The following is a 26,243-nucleotide window of genomic DNA, read 5'->3' as shown; positions in this document are numbered from 1 at the left end:
CATGCCTCAGAGACTGCAAGCTGTTATAAAAGCCAGAGGTGGTGCAACAAAATACACGTGATGTGTTGGAGTGTTTTTTGTTGTTGTTTTTTCATGATTCCATATTTTTTTCCCTCAGAATTGAGTGATTCCATAATTTTTCCCCTATGCTTGGTTTAAAAAAGTAACCATTACTGACTACCACACTTTTTGTTCTTGATTTCTTTTAGTGTTTCTTAAGGGCAGAAAGTTGCCATTGGAATTGACTTTAGTTTTGTGCCATGTCTGTGATCTGTTTTTTTTCTACAAAATTAAACAACTGAATGAACATCCTCCAAGGCCGGTGATTCCATAATTTTTGCCAGGGGTTGTATTAGCTGGACTGCTCTGCCCATGAGATGTAGTCCTGTAGTGTTAATCTCCTGCAGACAAAACACTGTTTGCATTGAAACTACAGCAAAGTGATACATCCCTGGAATCACGGTCTCATGTCCTAAATTATGCTACTCTCAGACTAAACAGTTGAACCCAAAAACACTACTGCTGAAGTAGTCACAAACCACCAGAAAAACTTAAAAATATTTTTTATTGAAAAATAGTTAAAAGAAACAGTGCATGTATTATTTAGTGATCCAAAAAGGAGGAAAAAGTATTTCCCCTTGAGAAAATCTTCCTTTGTTACGTGTATGCCCATGGTAATTTAAAAGAAATAACAATATATGATATATGTCCTAGTGGATTCCTGACACTCATTCACCATACTATTGCAACATGAATTATATGTAATCATGCTTGATCTGTGTGTTATGGTATATTGATGTTCCTCCATCACTTTTTCCTTATTATTAGACCCCTTTATTATATTATGCATGTACTATTTCTTTTAGCTGTTTTTCATTTAAAAAAATTTTTTTGTTGGGTTCAGCAATTCTATAGGAGTGTTCCACCCAGTTTTCATCCTTCTTTACTTATAGGGGGAGCGCAAAACTAGTGTTATGTTCCCAATCTGGAAATATTCTGTGCTATATTAATGTTTTAAATAGCAAAAAACTGCTGACATAATAATAATCTTTATATAGTGCTAACATATATATATAATATATATATATATATAATATAATATAATATTAGTATATATAATATTATTAATAAAGAAAAGCATAAATAATAAATAATAAAATATAATTAATTAATTAATAATAATTAAATACTTTAATTAATAATAATTAAAATATAATAAATAAATAATAAAATATAATTAATATTATATATAATAATATTATATATAATCTTTATATAGTGCTAACATACTCCACAGCAGTCTGCACACATTATCATTACTGTCCCGATGGGGCTCACAATCTAAATTCCCTATCAGTATGTCTTTGGAATGTGGGAGGAAACGAATACCCGGAGGAAACCCACGCAAACACGGGGAGAACATACAAACTCCTTGCAGATGTTGTCCTTGGTGGGATTTGTTTTCAAATAATTGTATTGTTTTTTTAGAAATAAACAGGATAGGGAAAGGAAGGTAGGAAGGGAGGGAAGGGAGTGGGGAATAAACAACCTTGTACAGGTACCGAAAAAAAATTAAAAACTAGAGAACCCACAAATAGGCATAGAATAACATATATCGAATAACAACATAAAAGAAAACAAAAATCGACAATCCTAATTATGGGGTAACATTCTTGGAAGGAGATACAGCATCCCAGTACTAAAGCGCCCAGGTTTAAACTTCAAAATATAGTGCCTCTTGTTAAGTCTATGGACCCCAGCGCTGCAAGGCTGCAGTGCTAACCACTGAGCCACCGTGCTGCCCTAACAGAATTGACATAATTATACAAGCTCATATCCCTAGGGCTATTATCAGCTAGACTATGAAGGAATACAGCCTGCATCTGCACAGCTTCTTTGTGTCAAGAACATGGAGGGAAACGCTGATAGTCACAAAAAAATGTGAGATAGCAGCAGGCATAGATTACAATAGGTTGAGGAGGCATTAATTACAGGGCGCAAAAGAAGGAAGGACAGAAGGATGAATGAGGGCTTGGCTTGCCTTAGATGCACAAAAAGCCATGCCCCCTGATGTGTGTCTGCCCTGTAGGACCACGAGCTGTGTAAGGATGTGGTCCCTGACTGTGGGTAAAGTGCGAGATAACCCCACTTTTCCTCAGTTCTCTAGTAAGTGTAGGTATGCGATGAGTTAAATTGGGTGATTTCATCTGTGTAAAGGTGGGGGAGGAGACAGAGTTACTGGGTGGTATGTTATTATAGGATTGATGCCCCCTTTTGTTTGTCCTCCCCTTTTATACCCCGGCCCATTTAAGTTATATGGAATAGTTTGGGGTATAAGGTTCTTCCCATCCCTGTGCCTTCCCTTTTCACCGGCTACCACTGACAGCGTTTCCCTCCCTCCCTGCACAAACTCGATGTTATGCTTTTCTCTTGATTCATTTTCTTCTATGTCAATTTTGAAATAATAAGGAAAGAAGAGTTGATGGAATTATGAGAGAAAGGTTAAAAGTTTGTAGATAAACAAAGATAATAATAAAAGCCGTGGCCGACCCCGTCCACAAAAAGATCAAAGGTCATTGTTTGTGTTTTAATTGTATTGATTAAGAGGGAAAGGTTATGTTTAAACTATGGGTATAACCGCAGTCAGAAGGAGCTGTTACCTGGGGTCTTGCTTGTTCTAGAAGCAAAGAGCAGCCCTCACCCACAGATCTGTGATGTAGCATCCCAAAAAGGAGGCGGGCACTCAGCAACTGTGTGTCCCTACAGTGAGTAGCTCTGAAAAGCAAATACTATGATTATTGAAAACAGCATTAAAGATATGAGCCTTTATAGTTTATGAAGTTATGTCGATATGATTATATTTTAGTCTCCCCGTAGTATATTTTGAGCACCAAAAAGCTAACCAAGTATATAGGAGTATTACAAGGAATTTTCCACCACAAATTCCAGCTGGAAGTCTGAACAATGGGTAATAGTCTGAAAAAGCAGGGATTGAGGATTGAACATGAAGGCATTGGCCCCTTTAAGCATGGAGCTATGTATAATATCTTAGGAAACCATACTTTAACTGTCCTTGTATATACTGTATGTAGGAAAGGCCATTGAAATTAGCTCCCAAATACCTTAATTATATTTTTAAGTAATCCACTGTCTTTACAAAACTAAAGTGCATGTTTGTTAAATAAATTTAATTCGGTCATCACACAGTAAGTTCTCATTCAGACATCCGTTTTTTAAAATGCGTGTTCTATACATGGTTAAAATGAAAAAAGTGGTTTGGTACCGTGGTAGCCAGTAGAAAAAAATATATAAAGTGCTCTCAGTGAGAGAAACAAAATAGGAATCTTGTGGGTATGATACCTTTTAATGGCTAACAAATAATAGTGAATGATGTTACAAAGCAAGCTTTCGGGACTGCTTACGTCCCTTCATCAGGCTGATATGACAAAATATTTGAAGAAACCTAATTATATACAGTAAAGAGCACAGGCATGGTGTGACACATGGACATTTCAATAAACAAACAATGAGCTTGAAGAGAGAATCCTTAATTAGGTAAGATTACATCAGAGGTGTGAAAGGTCTGTGAGATCAAAGGGCTATTTGGAGGAAATAACTCAGATATGGTAATGGACCATAAAACCTTCTGACAGATTGAGTCCTGTGTGAATAGAATCAAAGATTGTAATGAATTTATGTTCCCACACCCTGCGGTGTTTCTGTGATTTAAAGTTGCCTTTTAAAATGACAACTTTCATATTGCCTATGTTGTGTCCTGGATCACAGAAATGTTTGGCCACAGGTAAAGGGTTTTTTTTGTCTGTAATTGTATGACGATGAGACCATCATACATGGTTTTCACAGATAACGTTATAGGCTATGATACTATCCGCATGTTTGTTTTTTTTGTGGATCAAGTGCCACGAAAAGAGTTACAAAGACTTGTAAATGTATGATCCAAGTAAGTGATCAAAATCAATCATACAAATCTGCAGGTTGTGAGAAAATCAGACAGCACATGGAGACCATCAGTGTGTAATGTAATAATAATAATAATAATAATCTTTATTTATATAGCGCCAACATATTCCGCAGCGCTTTACAGTTTAACAGTTTCAAAACACAAGTCATAAGTAACAACGCTAACAATACAATAATTAAAGCAAAATAAGACGAAATAAGATGACCCTGCTCGTGAGAGCATACAATCTACAATGAGGTGAGGGAGATACAGAGTACAGGTGTGTATTTACAATGGTGTATTTACAATGAAGGTCCAGCTCTCTTGCAGGAGTGAAGGATGGATGGAGATAGTGAATGGGCTACGCGTATATGCTGTATGTATTTTACATTCCATGGGTGAGAGAAGCTTTTCAATTATTTTTTTGATGATAAAATTGCTGATGATAGGCTAATAGTAAAAATATATATATATTGGTAACGTAGTATATAAGCTCAAGTAATCTGTATAGTAAAAATAGATGAGCATAAGGTATAATTGCAGTCAAATGATGAGGTTCCTATATCTTGTGCACATAGACAACATTTTAATGCTGTTTTCCAGTTCATTACAGGGTACGCTTGAATCTTGCTGTGGTCAGTTCTGTCTCCTTAACACTGGCTCTAATTTAGGATGAACAACTGCTCACATAATGAAAAACTACATCTGCCTCTGTTTATTAGGCTACAGAAAGGTCTCTCTGACTAATGTCACTGGATTAAATTAATATAGAATAATAAGAGTTGATTTATTGGTGCTCTGCTAGGATAAAACTGCTTCTGATTTCCCAAGAACCATTCATCTGAGGTTTGTCGTAGCTTGTAAATTCTGAACTATGAAAGAATTAATCATGTGACCCTTGAGTAATAGAATTAGGATTTGGTGCAACAAACACAACCACAAACTGTACTAAAATCATACAACAGTCTTTGAGATGAGATTTGGCTGAATTTGCCGACCAAAAAATTCTATTTACAGTGAATAATTTTGTGCAAATCTCAGCACTCAAAAGCTTGCTCGAAAGATGCATGTGAGGAGAGGAAAGAGAGAGAGTCAGGACCCAACAGACCATAAGTCCTTACACCTTACAAGTGAGAGAGAGAGAGGACCTCAATGACCATAAGAGCTTGCACTTTATAGGAGAGAATGAGAGAGAGGGGGACTCTGCTGACCATAACACCTTACACTCTACAGGAGAGAGAAAGAACCCAACAGACCATAAGACCTTACAAGTGAGAGAAAGGACCCTGCTGACCATAAGAGTTTACACTTTACAGGAGAGAAAGAGAAAGAGAGGACTCTGCTGTCCATAAGACCTTACACTATACAGAAGAGAGAGAACCCAACAAACCATAAAACTTTACACCTAAAAGATGAGAGAGAAAGGACCATTCTGACCAGAAGACCTTAAGCGGGAGTCACACATAGCAATCTCGCTAGCGAGATCGTTGCTGAGTCACAACTTTTGTGACACAACAGCGATCTCACCAGCGAGATCGCTGTGTGTGACAGCAATCAGCGACCGGTCCCCCTGCCGGTATCGCTGATCGCTGCAAGAAACCTCTGGACATATTTTTCGTCTCTGGTCTCCCGCTGGGCAGCACGCATCGCTGCGTGTGACAGGCGGGAGACCAGCGATCAGCTGTAAAAAATAATAAAAAAAATTAAAAATATTGTTATTCTCACCTTCCGACGTCCCACGCAGCCATCCTGCCTCTCTCCACGCTCCAGTCCCGGTGATCCTTTGCATGAATGACCGCGAGACGTCGCACTGCCGCGAGACCGTGACATTCTCGTGGTCATTCTCGCAAAGGATTACTGGGACCAAAGCGTGGAGAGAGGCGGGAATGCTGCGCGGGACGTCGGAAGGTGAGAATAACAATATTTTTTATTTTAATTCTATTTTTTTACAGGGATATGGCATCAGCGCTAACGAACACAGCGATGCCGGGCGCTCGGCATCGCTGTGCTGATCGCTGGTGAAGCTGTTTGTGTGACAGCTCACCAGCGATCACATAGCGACTTACCAGCGATCCTGACACGTTGATGTCGTTGTCGGGATCGCTGGTAAGTCGCTATGTGTGACTCCAGCTTTACACTCTACAGGAGAGGAAAAGAGAGAGGACTCTGCTGACCATAAGAGCTTACACTCTATAGGGGAGAGAAAGAACCTCACTGACCATAAGAGCTTACACTCTACAGGAGAGAGAGGACTCTGTTGACCATAAAAGCTTACACTCTTCAGGAGCGAGAGAGGACCCCGCTGACCATAACAGCTTACAGTACTACTGGCATAGAGATTTGGGGTATTTCATACAATGGATTAAATGGTCAAATGATAAATAAAGGATAAGACCCTGAAATTAGAAATCTAGCACCAAGTCAAATCCACAGAACATTTCTCATTCTCTGCTATAAGATTCATTCCTCTTTTTGAGCACTTTCTAGTTTCAATTTACATAGAACCTCTTGATAACACTATAGTAATTACCATCACTATCATATATATATATATGTATGTATATATGTGTATATATATATATATATATATATATATATGCACAATGGTTTGCAAAAGTATTCACCCCCTTGGCATTTTTTCGGGTTTTGCTACCTCACAACCTTGAATTTCACTGATTTTTTTGAGGGTTTGAATCAGTTCATGTAAAGAACATGCCTACAGCTGTGAACATTTGTTTTTCTTTTCATTGTGAAGCAAACAACAAACAGAACAAAATAACTGAAATCATCAGTGTGCATAACTATTCATTCACATCTCTAAAGTCAGTACTTTGTAGAGCCTCCGTTCATGGCAATTTCAGCTGTAAGATGCTTTGAATACATTTCTATGAGCTTTTCACATATTGCCATTGGGATTTTTGCAAATTCATTGCAAATTCCTCAAGATAAAACTGCTGCAGAGCCTTCAAGATAAAGAAAAAAACGACAAACTCCAGCAAATCTGTTATATGGGGAATATATCATAATAGAGACAGTATGACAATCAAATACCCCATAATACTCACAGTGCTGTGGACTGTACACAGACCAGTTGTCAGACTGACATAAGAGGAGAGGGAAGGCGAACCTTCCAAAACAACACTAAAGGTCAAATTTTATAGGTAAAATTGCTTTATTGGACACAGGGCAAGGAAATACAGGTTTAAAAATTATAGCTGATAGCTTGTCACAAAAAGGCACCGTAATCTACATATGCTGCTTCAGTACAACCAATATATAAGAAGGACAAAGAAATATAACCCTCATTGCATATAACAAATTATAACATATTCAATTGAACCATGGTAACACAGAAAAGCACTAGGGGCAATAAATACGTCCCACATATTAACAAATGTGCAATAGCACACAAGTGATGTGAGAGGTGCCAGTGCCCGCCCCTAAAGTGCTTCAATATAGCCCATGTAAGAAGGGTAAAAAGGTATATCCCTTATTACCCATAAAGTGGCAAGGCATAATACATTCAATTAGAACAATAGTAGCACAAAGAATGCGTAGAGGTTAATCCTGTATCAAATGGTAAACATCCTACATACCAAATCAGTGCAAGTGCACGCAGACAAGCATGAGAGGTCCGGTGCCCGCCCCGACGCGCGTTTCGGAAACCTTCGTCAGGGGGCGCTGTAGTACGGTATTCGGACGTGCTATAAATAGTACAGAGGCCGGAAAAACTCCGATCGTAATAACCGGATGTGCGTCATCACTGCCCCGGCAACCATAGATCCGCCCCTCCGCACAGCACACGAATGGCCGTGACGCCCGGAAGACGCGGGGCCCCACGTGACCGGACGACCAAAGCCATCATGCGCCGGTCGGGGGGCGGATCATCTGGCCGCACTGAGCAGAGAGAACCGCGCATGCGCAAAAGAATAAAATAAACAAAAGCGCCATATTTACTATGGGCACTAGTGCCCACCATGTGTGGAACAAAGCGGTACAATTATACCATCCACAAAGGGGCATATAAAATAACTAATGTCCAAAAGAGACTGACCAATACATAAGAACAATGAAAAAAACAAATAAACATTACAGTTAATATTCCAGATGGCGCTATATAATGTGTATAGGCACATGACACATAACTACTGTATACCATTAATCAAGGGCCTCATATGGAGCCAGAAAAGATGTATAAAAAGATTGCCTAATTATAGATGCATGTTACCAAATCAAATTGGTGAAAAAGGCACAATATATAGGCAGAGACATGGCGTGTAACCAGCAAAAGTCACCAGAAAGTAAATAGATACAGTGGGGAAAAAAAGTATTTAGTCAGCCAGCAATTGTGCAAATTCTCCCAATTAAAAAGATGAGAGAGGCCTGTAATTGACATCATAGGTAGACCACAACTATGAAAGTCAAAATGAGAAAAGAAATCCAGAAAATCACCTTGTCTGATTTGGCAAGATTTATTATGAAAATTATGGTGGAAAATAAGTATTTGGTCATTAACAAAAGTTCATCTCAATATTTTGTTATATATCTTTTGTTGGCAATGACAGAGGTCCAGTGTTTTCTGTAAGTCTTCACAAGGTTGGCACACACTGTTGGTGGTATGTTGGCCCATTCCTCCATGCAGATATCCTCTAAAGCAGTGATGTTTTGGGCCTGTCACTGGGCAGCAAATCCCTCCAAAGGTTTTCTATAGGGTTGAGATCTGGAGACTGGCTAGGCCACTCCAGGACCTTCATATGCTTCTTACGAAGCCACTCCTTCGTTGCCCTGGCATTATCATGCTGAAAGACCTATCCATGTTTCATCTTCAATGCCCTTGCTAATGGAAGGAAGTTTGCACTCAAAATCTCACGATACATGGCCCCATTCATTCTTTCATGCACAAGGATCAGTCATCTTGGTCCCTTTGCAGAGAAACAGCCCCAAAGCATGATGTTAACACCCCCATGCTTCACAGTAGGTATGGGGTTCCTTGGATGCAACTCAGCATTCTTTCTCCTCCAAACGAGTTTTGTTTCTACCTAACAGATCTACTTTGACTTCATCAGACCATATGACATTCTCCCAATACTTTTCTGGATGATCCAAATGCTCTCTAGCAAACTTCAGACAGGCTCGGACATTTACTGGCTTAAGCAAGGGGACATGTCTGGCACTGCAGGATCTGAGTCCCTGGCGGTGAAGTGTGTTAGTGATGGTAGCCTTTGTTACAGTGGTCTCAGCTGTATGCTGGTCATTCACTAGGTCCCCCTGTGTGGTTCTGGGATTTTTGCTCACCGTTCTTGCGACCATTTTGACGCCTCGGGGTGAGATCTTGAGTGGAACCCCAGATCGAGGGAGATTATCAGTGGTCTTGTATATCTTCCATTTTCTTATTATTGCTCCCACAGTTGATTTCATCACACCAAGCTGCTTGCCTATTGCAGATTCAGTCTTCCCAGCCTGGTGCAGGGCTACAATTTTGATTCTGGTGTCCTTCAACAGCTCTTTGGTCTTCACAATAGTAGAGTTTGAAGTGTGACTGTTTGAGGTTGTGGACAAGTGTCTTTTATACTGATAACAAGTTCAAACAGGTGCCATTACTACAGGTAATGAGTGGAGAACAGAGGAGCCTCTCAAAGAAGAAGTTACAGGTCTGTGAAAGCCAGAAATCTTGCATGTTTTTAAGTGACCAAATACTTATTTTCCACCATAATTTGCAAAAATAAATCTTGCCAAATCAGACAAGATGATTTTCTGAATTTGTTTTCTCATTTTGACTCTCATAGTTGTGGTCTACCTATGATGTCAATTACAGGCCTCTCTCATCTTTTTAAGTTGGAGAACTTGCACAATTGGTGGCTGACTAAATACTTTTTTTCCCCACTGTATATATGAGTTATCATATTCAGAGGAGGATACACAAAGGTAAAACTCAATTATATCTAGCTCTCCTCATATGGGGAATATGATAGCCATATATAGGTCTTCCCTAAAATGCAACAAACCATATCAAGTGAACACACACAATATGTAATCATGGGCCATGTCCAGTGCCACATATACAATGTCTGAAACACACAGATGACATATTCTTGATGAACAATCAATCTTCAAAGACAGGATAAATCCAGATGAAGAGGCGTATCCAGCTTCACTTCATCCGTAGGCCAACAAGCATCTTAGACTCCAAGAATACCCATATAGACATCACTAAAAAAATGATATAAAAAATATTTATTATTAAAAATAAAAATTAAAACCATATGGCAAGGCAACAGCTACAAATCGAAAAATGCCACAAACTGGATTCCTACTCCAAAAATGGGACGAAACTCAAATTTTCATTAAGCCCATGGGGATGCACAGTTTTGAGCGTCCAGATCCACCGGGACTCGAGGCGCGCTAATCTAGAAGACAATTTACCACCCCTAATGCCTACATCTATCGTATCAATACCTTTAAAACGAATTAGTTTACTGTCACAATTGTGAAACAGTTTAAAGTGCCGTGGAATTGTCTTAAACGATTCCTCAAGATAAAACTGCTGCAGAGCCTTCAAGTTAGATGATTTTCTCTGAACAGCAATCTTAAAATCTTAATAGGATTAAGGTTTGGGCTTTGAGTTTGACTCCAAATTTTACACATTTACCCCATAAACCACCTGAGTTTTACTTTAGCAGTATGCTTTGAGTCATTCTATTGCTGGAAGGTGAAACTCCATCCCAGTCTCAAATTACTGACAGACTGAAACACGTTTTGCTCAAGAATATCCCTGTATATCACACAATTAATCTTTCCCTCAACTTGTACCATTTTCGCTTTCCCTGCTGCCAAAAAACATCCCAATAGCAAGTTGCTACAATCACCATGTTTCACTGTGGGGATGGTGTTCTTGAGTGATGAGCTGTGTTGGTTTGGTATCAGACACAGAAGTTTCCTTGGTGGTAAAAAAGTTCAATTTTGGTCTCATCTGACCACTTACCTTTCTCCATACCTTTGGGGAGTCTCTTTTGGCAAACTCAAAATTACCCTTACAATTTTTGTGTGTAAGTAAAGGCTTTTTCTGCCAGCTATTCCATAAAGGCCACCTCTATGGAGCGTACGGCTTATTCAGGTCAAATGGAAAGATACTCCAGTTTCTGCCTGAGAACTCTGGCAGCTTATATAGAGCATTTTGGTGGGCGGCCCTGTTGTGGTACCATGGTCTTTCCATTTGATCATAACGAATTTGATGGTGTATCGGGGGATCACAAGAGATTGGAATTTTTTTATAGCAAAATCCTGACTTAGACTTCTCAACAACTTTGAAAATTCTAAACAATAATTTCAAAACATTTTCCAACTTTAATGTCACCCATAATCTATTCAAATCCATTGACAAACAAACTAAAATCATTTTGAGAAGGAAAGTAAAAAAACTAAAAGAATTTGCTTGCAGAAGTGTGAACTTATAATTGTGGAAGTGGCTGTGTTCAGAAGTAACCAATCCCATTTAAACTCATGTTAAAAAATAGTCAGTACTAGAGATGAGCGAACTTGTTCAGAAAATGTTTGCTAATTTCAAATAGGCAAGAATGCAGCACATTCAGATTCATGTTCGGTTTCACGAGCATTTTTACTCAGTCGGCAAAATTCAGTCAGAGTTCGGTAAATCATCGCGTTTCCACTAATGCTTTTGTTATTACTTTGGCCAGCATAGTGGTGCTGTATGATGAGTGGGGAATGGAGGGGGACTTGTTTGATGAGGGGAGGGGCTGTGGAGATGTCCTTTTTGATTTCCCTTAACCTTATATGTGTTGATATCGGCAGGAAATTAGGGCACAGAGAAAATCCACAACGTCATGAAACAAGGTCTTCTGTGATTGGCTGCCAAAGTCACATGTCCCTGGCCATCTTATTTTGCTGGCACCATTTTCTCAGTGTCACAGTGTAGAGAAGCTGCTCTTGACAGTGTCAGTTAGCTTGATAGGATCCTGCCCTGTGTGAAATAGATCTTCCAACATCTAACTACATTGTGCATAAATTATTTCAACAGACCCAACCTTTGGTCTGGGAGTGACGCCACTACCCCATCCTCTGAAGTGTTAATCCGCCCAGAACTATTAGCAGTTTGTTATCACGCTTGCCACCGGCCGGAGCAGCGTCTGATTCTGCCCACTTTTTAATTATGGTGCCTATCTGAACTCTCACTTCATACCTGCCAAATAGATACACTGCATCAGCGACAGGGATCTATAATACCACTGGAGTGCAGTATCTGGTGAGTTCAATACCCCCTTTTAGACTTCTCCTCTCCTCATCTACAGCGTATGATTGCTTCAAGCTTAATCACCTTACCACAAGTGTGGACCGGTGCCGAAGTGTGTCTACACGCCCACCGGCACCTTGTGTAATCCAAATCATGCGCAAATGCCTACTGCAAGATTTCCTACCAGCACTGCTCTCCTCAAGTCCATCCGGACCTTTTGTGAATCTTCCACTCTGCATCTATTAAATCAGCAGGTACTATCATTATCGTTTATTATTACTAAGCAAGAAATCACACTCATTTAGCACTTTCTGACACATTGTGCTTCTTTCTGTTTAGAGCACAGGAATACCGTAAACTCTATGCCCTATCCGACAGTCGTTGCCTGAATGGTGATCACTGGCACCACGTGCACTGCAGGACGCGCCTGTTATTCAAACAGGGTGGGACATTTATATCAATACACCTAAATAAAATGGGAATGGTTGGTGACCCAGATAAGTGCGCTGAATGTACAGAATGGGCAAAACAAAAATTGGAACCGGACCCTCAGTTTACACAGAACATTATGTTCAGTGATGAGGCAAACTTTTTTGGGTGGGCCATTTATATGGATAAACCTAAATAAAATGGGAATGGCGATAGTTTTCTTGCATAGTGTGTCTTGCATTGAAATCTGCTGCAATGACCCGTGTACTGCGTTCACCAGACATCAACAAAATTTCTATCTGCTTCTCATGTGTTAACCTCTGCGACATGTCAATGGCTGTAAACAAAGAGAAACTTGTAAATAACTCGTGAAAGAATAAAGTTACGTTAAAACCAAGCACACCATTGTTTTTCTTGTAAATTCTCAATAAGTTTGATGTGTCACATGACACTCTTCACATTGAAAAAAATAAAGTTGGATCCAAAATGGCTGACTTCAAAATGGCCACCATGGTCACCACCCATTTTGAAAAGTTTTCCCCCTCCCGTATACTAATGTGCCACAAACAGGAAGTTGATATCACCAACCATTCCCATTTTATTTAGTTGTATCCATATAAATGGCCCACCCTGTATACCGCCGATTGCAAGATTTGACTGCTGCTCTCTGCACTCATTGCATACCTGGACAACAACAGGTACTATCAATGCCGATCATTATTATTGAACATAAAGTCACGTTCCTACATACTTTGGCAAAAAACCTTACCTGTAGTGTCTCCATTTTTCGTGATCTGAAGATGGGTGAGGGCTTACTTTTTGTGCGCTGAGCTGTAGTTCTTATTGATATGATTTTGGTGTAGATTTGATCTTTTGATCGGCCTTTATTGCATTTTATTGTAATTTAGCGCTGACCGAAAAAACTTAATTCTGACATTTTGAATTTTTTTGTTGTTACGCCGTTTAGTGATCGGGTTAATTCCTTTCTTTATATTGACAGATCGGGCGATTCTGAATGTGGTGATGCCAAATATGTGTATATTTGATTTTTTTGTTGTTTACTTTTAATGGGGCAAAAAGGGGGTGATTTGAACTTCTCTATTTTCTAATGTTTTTATATTTTCAAAAACATTATTTTTCACTTTTTGCATTCTTCAATAGTCTCAATGCGAGACTAGAAGCTGCGATAATCCAATCGCCTCTGGTACACACAGGCGATGATCAGATCGCCTGTGTGCAGCAGAAATGCTCACTTGATATAAGCGCCAATCACCGTGCGGTGCTCATAGCAATCCAGCTATGAAAACCATAGAGGTCTGCTGGAGACCTCTGGTTGTCATGCCAACCCATCGGTGACCCACAATCATATGACGGGATCACCGATGGGCGGGATTTCCAGAGCACTTCCGGTAAGCGCGAGTTAAATGCCGCTGTCAGAGATTGACAGCGAGTGGAAGCGGGTGGATTGCGATTCCACCTGCGGCTGTTAGAGGCACATAGTTGTTCGAAACAGCTGACATGTGCCGGAAAAGATATGAGCTCATCGCATTCTATACGCCCAATGTCAGAAAGGGGTTAAAATATTTAGAAAACCATATAATACTTCCTTTCTACTTAACAAACACTTGATACATTGTGTTGGTCTATCACATAAAATCCCAATAATATACATTCAAGTTTGTGGGTGTAATGTGAAATTTTTTTTCAAAAGTTCACAGGCTATGAATACTTTTTCAATGCATTGTAGATTAATTTCATTGTATATTAAAGCATAGTCTTATCCCCATTGCCCATACAGAGCTCAGCTGTCAACCATGCACAAATTAATATACACGTTGAGATTCAATTTGCGTTTCAAAAAATAAAGAATTCTATGTTACTATTTCCTGCACTGTTAAAGCAGTCGATAGCAGGTTAATGTCATATTGAACTACTGTGCAGGTTTTCCCATAATGCCCTGTATCTATGACACCTTATGGATTATCATACCTTGTACAGGTACAGTGGTGGTTAGCACCAGGGTCATTACAGATCACAGGTTCCCAGAGGAGCACAGTTTGTACGGCAGAGTCATTTTCCATTTCCAAAGTCACTGGGTAAGTCTCTCCTGTAGGGAATAAGCTCTTTTAGTCAGCAGGGTCCTCTCTCTCTCTTCCCCTCTCTCCCTCTTTCTCTGTCTCTCTTTCTTGCACCATGTAAGCTCTCTTCTTCAGTGCCGTCTTCTCGCTCTCTCTTCCGTAGTATTTTCCGAGCAATTACAAGCTTTTCAGTATTAAGATTCGTTCAAATTTATTCAACATAATTCAAATTTTTCAAGAAAATTCATCAAAGTCGGCAAATTTGAATTTCAAAAGATCTGCTCATCACTAATCATTGGATTTTCTTGTGGAAAAGCTATAGAGATGAAGGCATTGAATAAACTGGCCTTCACTTCACCATTTCTTTGACATTATTTGATGGAGACAACACTTTTTTTAGTTTCAGATTATTTTGATGGTGATGGTTACTATTTATGTTGTTGAACAATATTTTTTGGTGATTTTTACTTTCCTTGGTAATGAGTCTTTCTGTCTCAATCTTTGCTGTCTTGATTTTATTTTTACACAATTCATGTTTTGCTCTCTAATTATTACTTCCTTGTAACTACCCACATTCTTTAGTTCTCTGAACACTCTTTTTGTCATTTACTACAGCTCTATTTAGCCATAATGGTTTCCTCTTATTTCTAGCTTGTTTCTTCCAATACAGTATGGTATTAAAAGTGTCCCATTTGCTCCATTACAAGTGTATGGAATGAGGTCGCGCCCACCAGATGGGCTGTGGCCAGGAGTATACATAACGCATACGTAACCGCCGATCCCAGCACAGAAACCGGTGAAGCCTTGCAGTGCACAGTGTGTGCGCTGGAAATATTCACAAAGAGTGGCTGCAGACTTATCAATATAGGCAGGACAGACCCTTTAAGCTTATGGACTAATTCTCTGAAATCACTTTTGAGGACCCGCCAACTACCTCTAACTTTGTCATTGGTATCAGTGTGCTGCATGACAGCTGGATCCTCACCAGCCCCTCCTAGTAATCGGTCAACCCAATCTGAGATACATCAAATTTGGGTGCCCGGAAGACAACTCACTGGTCGAAGATCTGGTCTTTGGGATATATTGCCTCATCTTTTACTTTAATAATTGAATCCTCCACTACCAGCACATGCCTCACCTGCCCCACACTCCTAAATCCCCACTTCTTACTGAAACAGACACTCCCTTGGCTGTCATAAGAGATGACTTGCAAAAGCAAAGTATACATATCTATATAATATGTATTATATATACTGTATATATATTAATATAGCGGGTGAAATAAGTATTGAACAATTGAACACATCACTAATATTCTAAGTAAATATATTTCTAAAGGTGCTATTGACATTAAATTCCCATCAGGTGTTGGTAACAGGTAAAGAAATCCAACCATAGATGTCCCTAAATTAAGGTACGTATGTACATACAGTATGTGTACATACTGCACTAAATACTATTATTTTTTTCTGAAGAAAATCAGAAGTCAATTACACTGTGACATCCATTACTGTAATGTACTACATCCCTACCTTTAAATCCACTCAGTACTAACTACTATTTTTTTCTAAAAGAAAATCAGACGTCACTAAAACTGCGACGTCCGCTACTTTAATGCGCCACCTCCCTACCTATAAAGCTACTCTGTACTACTACTATTATTTTTTCGAAAAGAAAACCAGACTTCATTTACACTGTGTCGTCTGCTACTCTAACTGCATCAAAAAAATTAAAAAGTCCCTCAGCGCAGACTCTGATCAGCACTCAGCAGCACAGCGGCCATGGGAAGAGCACTGATGCTCAGCACAGTACAAGCGCAAATAAGTGCACCAAAAATACCATTGTGAGTGGGGAGGTTTTGAAGTGGGGGGAAGGAGGACGAACTAGTACAGGGATTAGGAGACTGCTGCTTCTGTGATCACAGATAGGTCACACAGCAGCTAGCACAAAGACAGCACATCACAGGAGACAATAGATTGCAGGAAACAAATCGCACTGGCCACCAATGAATTTCTTTCACTCAGGTAGCAGAGGAGGTATATAACCACTCTGCATGCCAACTCTGAGGTAAAGATGGTATGTAGATTGGTTATTGATAGCATGTCACATTGATTCTTTTCCGCCAACTTTATTGGGATATTGTTGTGATTGGCTGGTCAGAATTGATCAGCCAATCAAAGAGATCGCCGATGCAGGGGGTTGGTACAGCCCCCCGGGGCAACATGCAGGAATGGTTCTGTCAGAGACAACAGTCATCTAAACTCAGTAAATAGTGGTGCCGCCGTATATGTATTTTGCATTGCGGGAACACCGCTCCTGCAGCACAATACATATATGGCGCATGTTGGGAAAGGGTCAATGATTCTCATTCTGCACTGCCCTGGACTACAACTCCAAGCAGACATTGATTCTCTCTGCATCATAGGGGAGGAGGAGTAGCAGGGGAAGGAACTGATTGGCTGAGCAGGATGGAGAGGAAGGGCTGAGCTAGCAGACAGAGAAATGTATGTGATCGTCCATTTCAGACATGTGAGAGTCTTATCCTGGAGAGCAGGAGACAGAGGCACAGAGTGAGTGCCAATAGTAGGTCCACTTAGTGTGTGTGGGGAGAAGATAATCCTGCAACCAAATACATCTGCCGATTAGTCAGATTGGCAGGAGATGTCCATCACCATCTGGTTTAACTAAAATAATGAGTCTATAATCCATTCCTTGTGTCTCCAGCATCCAGACCCTATAGCCCCAAGCTGGATCCCAGTGTAATCCCAAACCTGCTACATCAAGTTGTGAGTACCTATTGCTAGGACTTGTGGATCCATTGTTGAGTTAATAAGAGAACTGTTGCTGAAATAACTTTTTTCTGTTGTGGTATTAAAGTGCACCAACGGTTCCTGTATGTGTGTTAACATCCATGGCAACTGGGCCCCATATTTGGACTGTTACTCGCATTGCTGCAGCCATTATTGGATTATGTGTTATTAGAAGTGTCCTTGTGGTCGCTTAAAGGGAAAGTGCCAATCTTATCTGAGTTCCAGCAGCGTAGGTAGAATCGGGGAACTTATGTGTAATTGATGTACTGTTGTACCCCCAAAGTGATTGCTATGTGCTATCACAGCACCTAAGCTGGCTGCAAGGCACATCCTTTACCTTTAAGAGGGTTGCTTATCTGCTTTGTTTGTGTGATATCCTTTGGTCACAGTTCCTTGCACAATAAACTTGTTGGGCTGCTTTACTCTCATCTCTTGTGCGTGTGTATGGAGCCTGGACAGTAGTTTCTCAAGTCGACACCTGGCAGAAGAGGAAAATCCTCCTGCATTACCCTAGAGCTCACAGCAGAATTTGAGTGGGGGCATTGCACCACATTAAGGTGAAAACTACCAGACACCCTGCACAAGGAGGCGGCTTAAAGGGGTGTCATAGATGTAATAATCAGAAATGACACGGGGAAAAAGTATTGAACAAGCTTACGGAAATGTAATTAATACGTCATACAAAAGCCTTTGTTGGTGATGACATCTTTCCTGTATGGAGAAACTAGTCCCATGCATTGCTCAGGTGTGATTTTGGCCCATTCTGCCATACAAAAACTCTTCAAATCCTGAAGATTCTTTGGGCTCTTTCTATGAACTCTGGGCTTTTGTTCCTTACATACATTTTCGATTGGATTCAGGTCAGGTGATTGGCTGGGACATTCTAGCAGCTTTATTTTCTTTCTCTGAAACCAATTGAGAGTTTCCTTGGCTGTGTGTTTGGTATCATTGTCTTGCTGAAATTTCCATCCTTGTTTCATCTTCACCATCATGGTAGATAGCAGCAGATTTTTGTCAAGAATGTCTTGGTACATTTGCCAATTCATCCTTCCCTCAATTGTATGACGTTTGCCAGTGACATATGATAAAAAAACAGCTCCACACCATAATGTTCCCATCTCCAAACATCACTATTGGTATGGTGTTTTTGACATGATATTCAGTGACTTTTCGCCTCCAAACATGGTATGTACTATGACATCCAAAGCATTCAATCTTGGTCTCATCTGACCAGACAGGCTTCTCTAAATTTTGTTGAGCAAACTTTAAATACTCTTGAACATGATTTTTTTCAGCAATGGAGTCCTCTGTGGTAACTTATGTGTGTATACAGGCCATGGTGTTGGTTTTCATTAAAGCAATTGTACCAGCTGATTCCAGGTCTTTTCATAGCTCTCTACAGGTGGCCCATGGCACTAAGACAACTCTTCTTTTTTTTCTCTACTATGTCTGAAAACTTGTGGGGAGCACCTGGTCATGGCCAGTTCATGGTGAAATTATGTTCTTTCCACGTCCGGATTATGGCCCAAACAGTGCTCACTGAACCATTCAGTAGTTTGGAAATGTTTCTGTAACCAATTACATCAGTGTGCTTGCAAAAGCAAGATTGCGAAGGTCTTGAGAAAGCTTTAAGGGTGTGTGCACACGCTGCGGATTCTGCTGCGGAATTTTCCAATTAAATCAGGAGGAAAAACCAGTGCAAAGACGTCCAAAATAAGATGTAATAAAATCACAAATCTTTATTGGAGACACAGGTAAAATTGACAGTTAATGAATACAAAAGTGTATAGAGTATAGATAGCATATGGTCACAAGAAAAGGGAGCATCAAGAGTTAATAATAAATGGATGGCCTGCACAAATGAAGTGAAGGAAAAATTCCAGGCTGGTCACCATACTAGAAAGTATAACTCCAAAATAACATTGTGGCCAGACAAGTATTATGGTTCCAACATATACCAGGGAGAGGAGACACTGAGCACCACACGCTGTAAACCCCTGCAGCTTTTTCTTGTGACCATATGCTATCTATACTCTTTTATACAACCAGATTGTATACCATTTTACTGAAGTGCACTGTTCATCTACACCCTGCATGTTTTCTTGTGTCACTTTTGTATTCACTAACTGTCAATTTTTACCTGTGTCTCCAATAAAGATTTGTGATTTTATTACATCTTATTTTGGACATCTTTGCACTGGTTTTTCCTCCTGATTTAATGGCATGCTTTCAGCATGTCCTACACTGTGCTACAATGAGCTGGGGTATTATTCTATTATATTACTTTTATTTATGATTTTTCATACATTATGTTATTTATTTCTAGCTCGTTGTGCCGCCTTTTCTGTTGTTTATTATTGCTGAATTTTCCGCGCGGATTTGGCTAAATCCGCAGGTCAAAAGATATGCGGTTTATCTGCAGATTTTCTGCGGTTTAGCCTGCGGGTTTCCCCTGTGGTTTGACACCTGCCATGGAGCAGTTGCCAAACCACAGCGGAATCCGCACAAAGAATTGACATGCTGCAGATTTGAAACCGCAGCAAATGCACGCAGAAAATTCCCCACCGTGTGCACTGCGGATTTCATTTTCCATGAGGTATCACAACCATCCAAAAATAGGATTACCCACATGACAACATAATATCAATTGTACAAACCCCAATAAAAATTAAAAACAAAAAATAAAACAGAATAAAAAATAATATATAAAATACATGTAAATTTATAGAGATAATTAAATTTCAAGAATATTTATCATTAATTATCAAATAATGGACAAACAGCAACCAAGCAGAGATATTTCTCACAAGAAACTAGAGAAACCCCATTGATCATTAAGACCAAATGGTTTCATGGTTCTAAGAATAGTGATCCAGCGGCATTCCTTTTGTGCCAATTTATTCATAAGGTGTCCGCCGCAGATCCCCAAATGAACCACATCAATACCTCTCACTTCAAAGTTGATAGGGCCAGATGGTTGAAAATCCTGATAATGCAGGGGCAAAGTTTTTAGTTTAGCAATATCTCCCTTATTATTTGAATCAATCAATCTAGCAGCCCGTATATCCCTTGCGTGTTCCAAAATACGAACACGTAACTGCCTTGAGGTCAGGCCTATATAGATTAATCTACATGGACATGTTAAGTGTTAAATCACCAATGTAGTTTTACAATTTATTGGATGAACAATCTTGAAAACACGCAAATTTGTCGAATTAGGAACAATATCAGTTTTGACCAGATATTTACATGCACCACAGTCACCACATGATCTCGAACCCCAAACAGGACTTTTGGAATTAAAGATAAAGTTGGACCAAGGGGATACGTAATGAATATGTATTATCATCTCACCAATAGTTTTATTTTTTCTGGCAACAACAGGTGGCTGATCCTCAATAAACTTTGAGAGCTCAGGATCTTGTTTCAATATGGGTCAGAAACGATTTAATACATCATTCATATCCTTCCATCTACTATGGTAGTTGGTAATAACTCGTAGACCCATTTCTTCTTTTTTTGATATCTTATTAATAAGAGGTTTACTGCAGTCCATTTCCTTAGCCTGCTGGTATTCTTGGTTAATGTCTGATTGTTTATAACCACGACATAAAAATCTATTCGTCAAATCCTTTGCCTGTATTTCAAATTCCTCATTGGAGTCACAGATCCTTCTTGCCCTAATAAATTGTCCTTTCGGAATTGCTCTAATCATGTGTTTGGGATGTGCAGAACTAGCATGTAATAATGAGTTAGTACTTGTTTCCTTTTGGAAAATTGTACTATGAAGAATGCCCACCTGGTCAACAGTTAGATGGAGATACAAAAATTTCACCTCCTTTTTAGTGATGTTAAAGGTTAATTTTATGTTCCAATCATTAGAATTTAGATATGTTAAAAAAATATCCAAATCCAATTAGCTTCCCTGCCAAATAAAGAGGGCGTCATCAATAAAGTGCATCCAACTGATAACTGATGGACACTGTATATCAGATAGGTAGGGCAACATATGTTCTCGTTCCCATAATCCCATAAATAAATTGGCATATGAAGACGCCTCCATCGCCACGCCCCGTTGTTGTACATAAAAGCGATCCTTAAACGTAAAATAGTTATGGGTCAATGTGTGCTCCAATAAATCAATAAGAAGCTGCAATAAATCCCAATCCATGTCTTTATTTTCCAAGAAAAAGCGAGCTGCTGAAATACCCCTCTTATGATCTATACAGGTATAAAGGGATTCTACATCCCCGGTAATAAGCAGCATATCTGGTTCAATTGTCACTCCCTGTAATCTTTGTAGTACATCTCCAGAATCCTTAATATAAGATGGTAATTCATTGACACATGGCTTCAAATAATAATCAAGGAACCGACAAACCGGTTCGTTTAAACTACCACATCCTGACACAATCGGTCTCCCAGGTGGATTCACTAAGCTCTTATGCACTTTAGGTAAAAAATATATGGTAGGTACAACTGGATAAAAAGTGTGCAATCCTTCCCTATATTCTTATTAATGTATCCTTTCTCCAATGCAACATCAAGGACATGAAACAGTTTTTGTTGAAAGGTGGATGTCTGCAGGTAGCTTACAATAACATTTATCATCATTTAACTGTCTAAATGTCTCTTTCTCTTATTGTGAGACTGGCCAGACCACCAAATTTCCACCCTTATCTGCCGGTTTAAATATGACTTGTTTCATATCCTTGAGTTCCTGCAATGCCTGCCGTTCGATTTTTGTCAAGTTGTCAAAAGGTCTTTTGACCTGTAACTGATATAACTCATTACATACCATCCTGACAAATATTTCCACTGACGAATTTAAAGAGATGGGAGGGAAATTTTTGGACTTCTTTTTGATAAAGTTAGGAAACTTACTTGATGATGAAGAATCTTGTTGTTCTAATAGTAATTCCTCTAATATCCGGAGTGCTTCCAGTTCTACCTCTGTTGAAAAAGGTGTATTCAATGACTGCTTATCATGAAACTTCTTTAAAATTAATTTGCGGGCAAAAAGAAAAATATCTTTAGCAACCATAAACGTATCCATATTTGCCATAGGACAAAAAGTAAGCCTCAAAGACATTACCGAATGTTGTGCTGGTGTGAGTGCAACATCGGGAAAGGTTAATTACCTTTAGTTCATCACTTTGCTTGAAATCCTGGCATTTATTTTTTCTCCATCCATATGTCACCTGACGGGTATTATATCACCTAAAATTAGTCGAGGATTCTCTATCGCTGATATCCATAGACTGCAAAGATGAACTGCTTGAGGCTGACTTGATTGATTCAGAACGGGATCGATTTTGTTTTGTTTTCCACCTATATGCTCTATTATTTTGACAATCTATTTGATCTCTTTGAAACTTGCTGGTCTTGGATTCCTTAAGTTCTTGTTCCCACTTGGAAAAACTCTTATTAAGATCTCCCTCAAAAATAGTTAACTCATTAAGGGATAATTTTTCCTTTAATTTATCCTGTATTGAGTGTATTTGACTCTCTAATATTTCAAGTTTTTTATGATCAAGAGAAATCAATAATTCAAAAAATGTTTGGGAGCATTTGTGACATGCCTCTTCCCACTTCTGTACAACAATTTTATCCTCTACTGGGAAAAAAGGGAATGCCTGTATTCTCAGGCCACGTGGGATAAGGCCTTTTTGTATATATTGTTCTAGCGTTTTACTATTCCAAGTCTTGGTACGTTTTAGCAATAAATCCCTTAGCTGCTGCTTGTCCATCTCAAAATTACCAATATTAATATCATTATTCTTATCTGTACAATCCCCAAAAATTGTAGAAATTTGTGTGAGCCAACTGGCATCCCGACTTTTGAAATCCATCACTGTTTTCTAATTATTGATACATTTCAGCTGGTATCATGACTTTCTGCACCTTTCTTTCTTCATATGTTCAATACTTTCTCCCTGTGTTATTTCTGAATATTACACATAATTTGAATTACTGATGTAGAAAGGAATTGCCCCAAAATGTACATACATATTGTGACAAAGTCACTGGTAATGTAATAGAAGGGAGATATGTGTCACTGCGCTTAATGGCGTCAGAGATATGAAACCAGAGTATTTTACTCCCGCATACTACGTGTTGTGGAGTTTAAGTTATGATATTGGCTGGTTTTAGTGGATCTTCATAGAGTGGGAGGGAGGAGGTTCGCCGTATCTCCACATGTAGAGTCCTGACAAGACCCGTGTGATGTCAAGATCATGTGATCAGTCACATAATGAAGGAGTCACATGGTCTTGTGTTTAAATAACAGCTCTAGAGGAAGTCTTGGAGCAGTGACATCTGGGGGCAGATATTTATAGCCTGGGAAGCCACCGGAGTTCATTAGTTGATCAGCTCCGGTGATCTCCCTTATGGCACCACTGCTGCATGGGAAAGTTCTCACACAGCGGTGCCGTAAGTGAGAGCACCGGAGCTGGAGCTGATCAGTTGATGAACTCCGGTGAACTCTCACAGTAGCTCAGTGATACACTGTGGGAGCGATTACCTCTTGCCAGTTCACACACCCGCTCATGTTCTACACATGAGATCACTGTGGGACACTTGAGATTACATGGACTATGGCAGACTGGTGAGTATATGTTGGTTTATTATTTTACATTATTTAATCATAGAATCATAGAATCCTAGAGTTGGAAGGGACCTTCTGGGCCATCTGGTCCAACCCCCTGCTCAAAGCAGGATTCGCTAAATCATCCCAGTCAGATGTCTGTCCAGCCTCTGTTTGAAGACTTCCATTGAAGGAGAACTCACCACTTCTCGTGGCAGCTTGTTCCACTCATTGATCACTCTAACTGTCAAAAAGTTTTTTCTAATATCTAATCTGTGTCTCCTCCCATTCAGTTTCATCCCATTGCTTCTAGTCTTTCCTTGTGCAAATGAGAATAAAGCTGATCCTTCTACAGTGTGACAGCCCTTTAGATATTTGTAGACAGCTAATAAGTCTCCTCTCAGTCTTCTCTTTTGCAAACTAAACAATCCCAAATCCTGCAACCTTTCCTCATAAGATAGTTTTTGCAGACCGGTCACCATTCTGGTTGCTCTTTTCTGAACTTGCTCCAGTTTGTTGATGTCTTTTTTAAAATGTGGTGCCCAAAACTGGACACAATATTCCAGATGAGGTCTGACCAAAGAGGAGTAGAGGGAAATAATGACTTCACGTGATCTAGACTGTATAATTCTGTTAATACATCCTAGAATTGCATTTGCCTTTTTTGCTGCTGCATCACACTGTTGACTCATATTCAGTCTGTGATCTATTAGTATACCCAAGTCTTTTTCACATGTGCTGTTGCTTAGCCCTATTCCTCCCATTCTGTATATACTTTTTTCATTTTTATTGCCCAGATATAGTACTTTGCATTTTTCCCTGTTAAAAACCATTCTGTTAGTTGCTACCCACTTCTCCAGTTTATTTATATCTTTTTGGATCCTCTCTCTCTTCTCTAGTATTAGCTATCCCTCCTAGCTTTGTGTCATCAGCAAACTTAATCAGTTTACCCTCAATTCCTTCATCTAAATCGTTGATAAAGATGTTGAACAATACAGGGCCCAGGACAGAGCCCTGTGGTACCCCACTTGAGACATTCTTCCAACTGGATGTGCAGTCATTTACGACCACTCTTTGGGTCCGATCACTAAGCCAGTTATGAATCCACCTAACAGTTGCCTTGTCCATTCCATACTTAGTCATTTTTTCAATAAGGATTGTATGAGATACTTTGTCAGATGCTTTGCTGAAGTCAAGATATACTATATCTACAGCATTTCCTTGATCCACCCAATCAGTGATTCCGTCATAGAAGGAAATTAAGTTAGTATGACATGACTTATTAGTTACAAACCCATGCAGACTCTGTTTAATCACTTCATTCTTATCCAGGTACTGACATACATGTTGTTTAGTAATTTGTTCAAAGATCTTTCCTGGTATAGAAGTCAGACTCACTGGCCTATAGTTGCCTGGGTCCACCTTCTTCCCCTTTTTGAAGATAGGAACAACATTTGCTCCTCTCCAGTCTTCTGGGACTTCTCCTGTTCTCCATGAATTTTCAAAGATTATGGAGAGGGGTTCAAAAATTTCTTCTGCTATCTCCTTCAGTACTCTGGGGTGTAATTCATCTGGACCTGGAGACTTGAATTAATTTAGGTTAGCTAAGTGTTTCCTCACTATCTTTCTGCTTATAGATATCCTGGATTCTTCTATTCCCTTAAAAGGACAGTGAAGAACAGTTGATGTTACATTTCCTTTCTGAGAGAACACAGATGCAAAATAGGAATTTAAAAGTTCGGCCTTCTCAACATCCTGTCTTACCATTTCATCATTTTCATCCTGTAAAAATCCTATAGCATCTTTGACTTTTCTTTTACTTTTGACATATCCCCAAAATCCTTTATTATTGCTTTTGACATCTATTGCAAGCCTCAATTCATTGTCAGCTTTAGCTATTCTGATTTGTGCCCTGCAGATTCTGCAGACAACATTATATTCTTCTTTAGATATGCCTCCCTCTTTCCATTTTATAAACATTTTTTTCTTCCTTTTTAGCATGTGCTTAAGTTCTGTGTTCATCCATCCTGGCTTCCTTAAATGCTTCCTATTCTTCCCTCTTTTTGGAATTGTTAACAATTGTGCTTTGAGAATTTCATTTTTCAAGATTTCCCATCCTTCCTGGACATTT

This window comes from Dendrobates tinctorius, unplaced genomic scaffold (assembly GCF_039654945.1).
Source record: "Dendrobates tinctorius isolate UK_male_01 unplaced genomic scaffold, ASM3965494v1 ptg000134l, whole genome shotgun sequence".
NCBI classification, from domain to species: domain Eukaryota; kingdom Metazoa; phylum Chordata; class Amphibia; order Anura; family Dendrobatidae; genus Dendrobates; species Dendrobates tinctorius.
Note: the sequence above shows the minus strand (reverse complement) of the source record.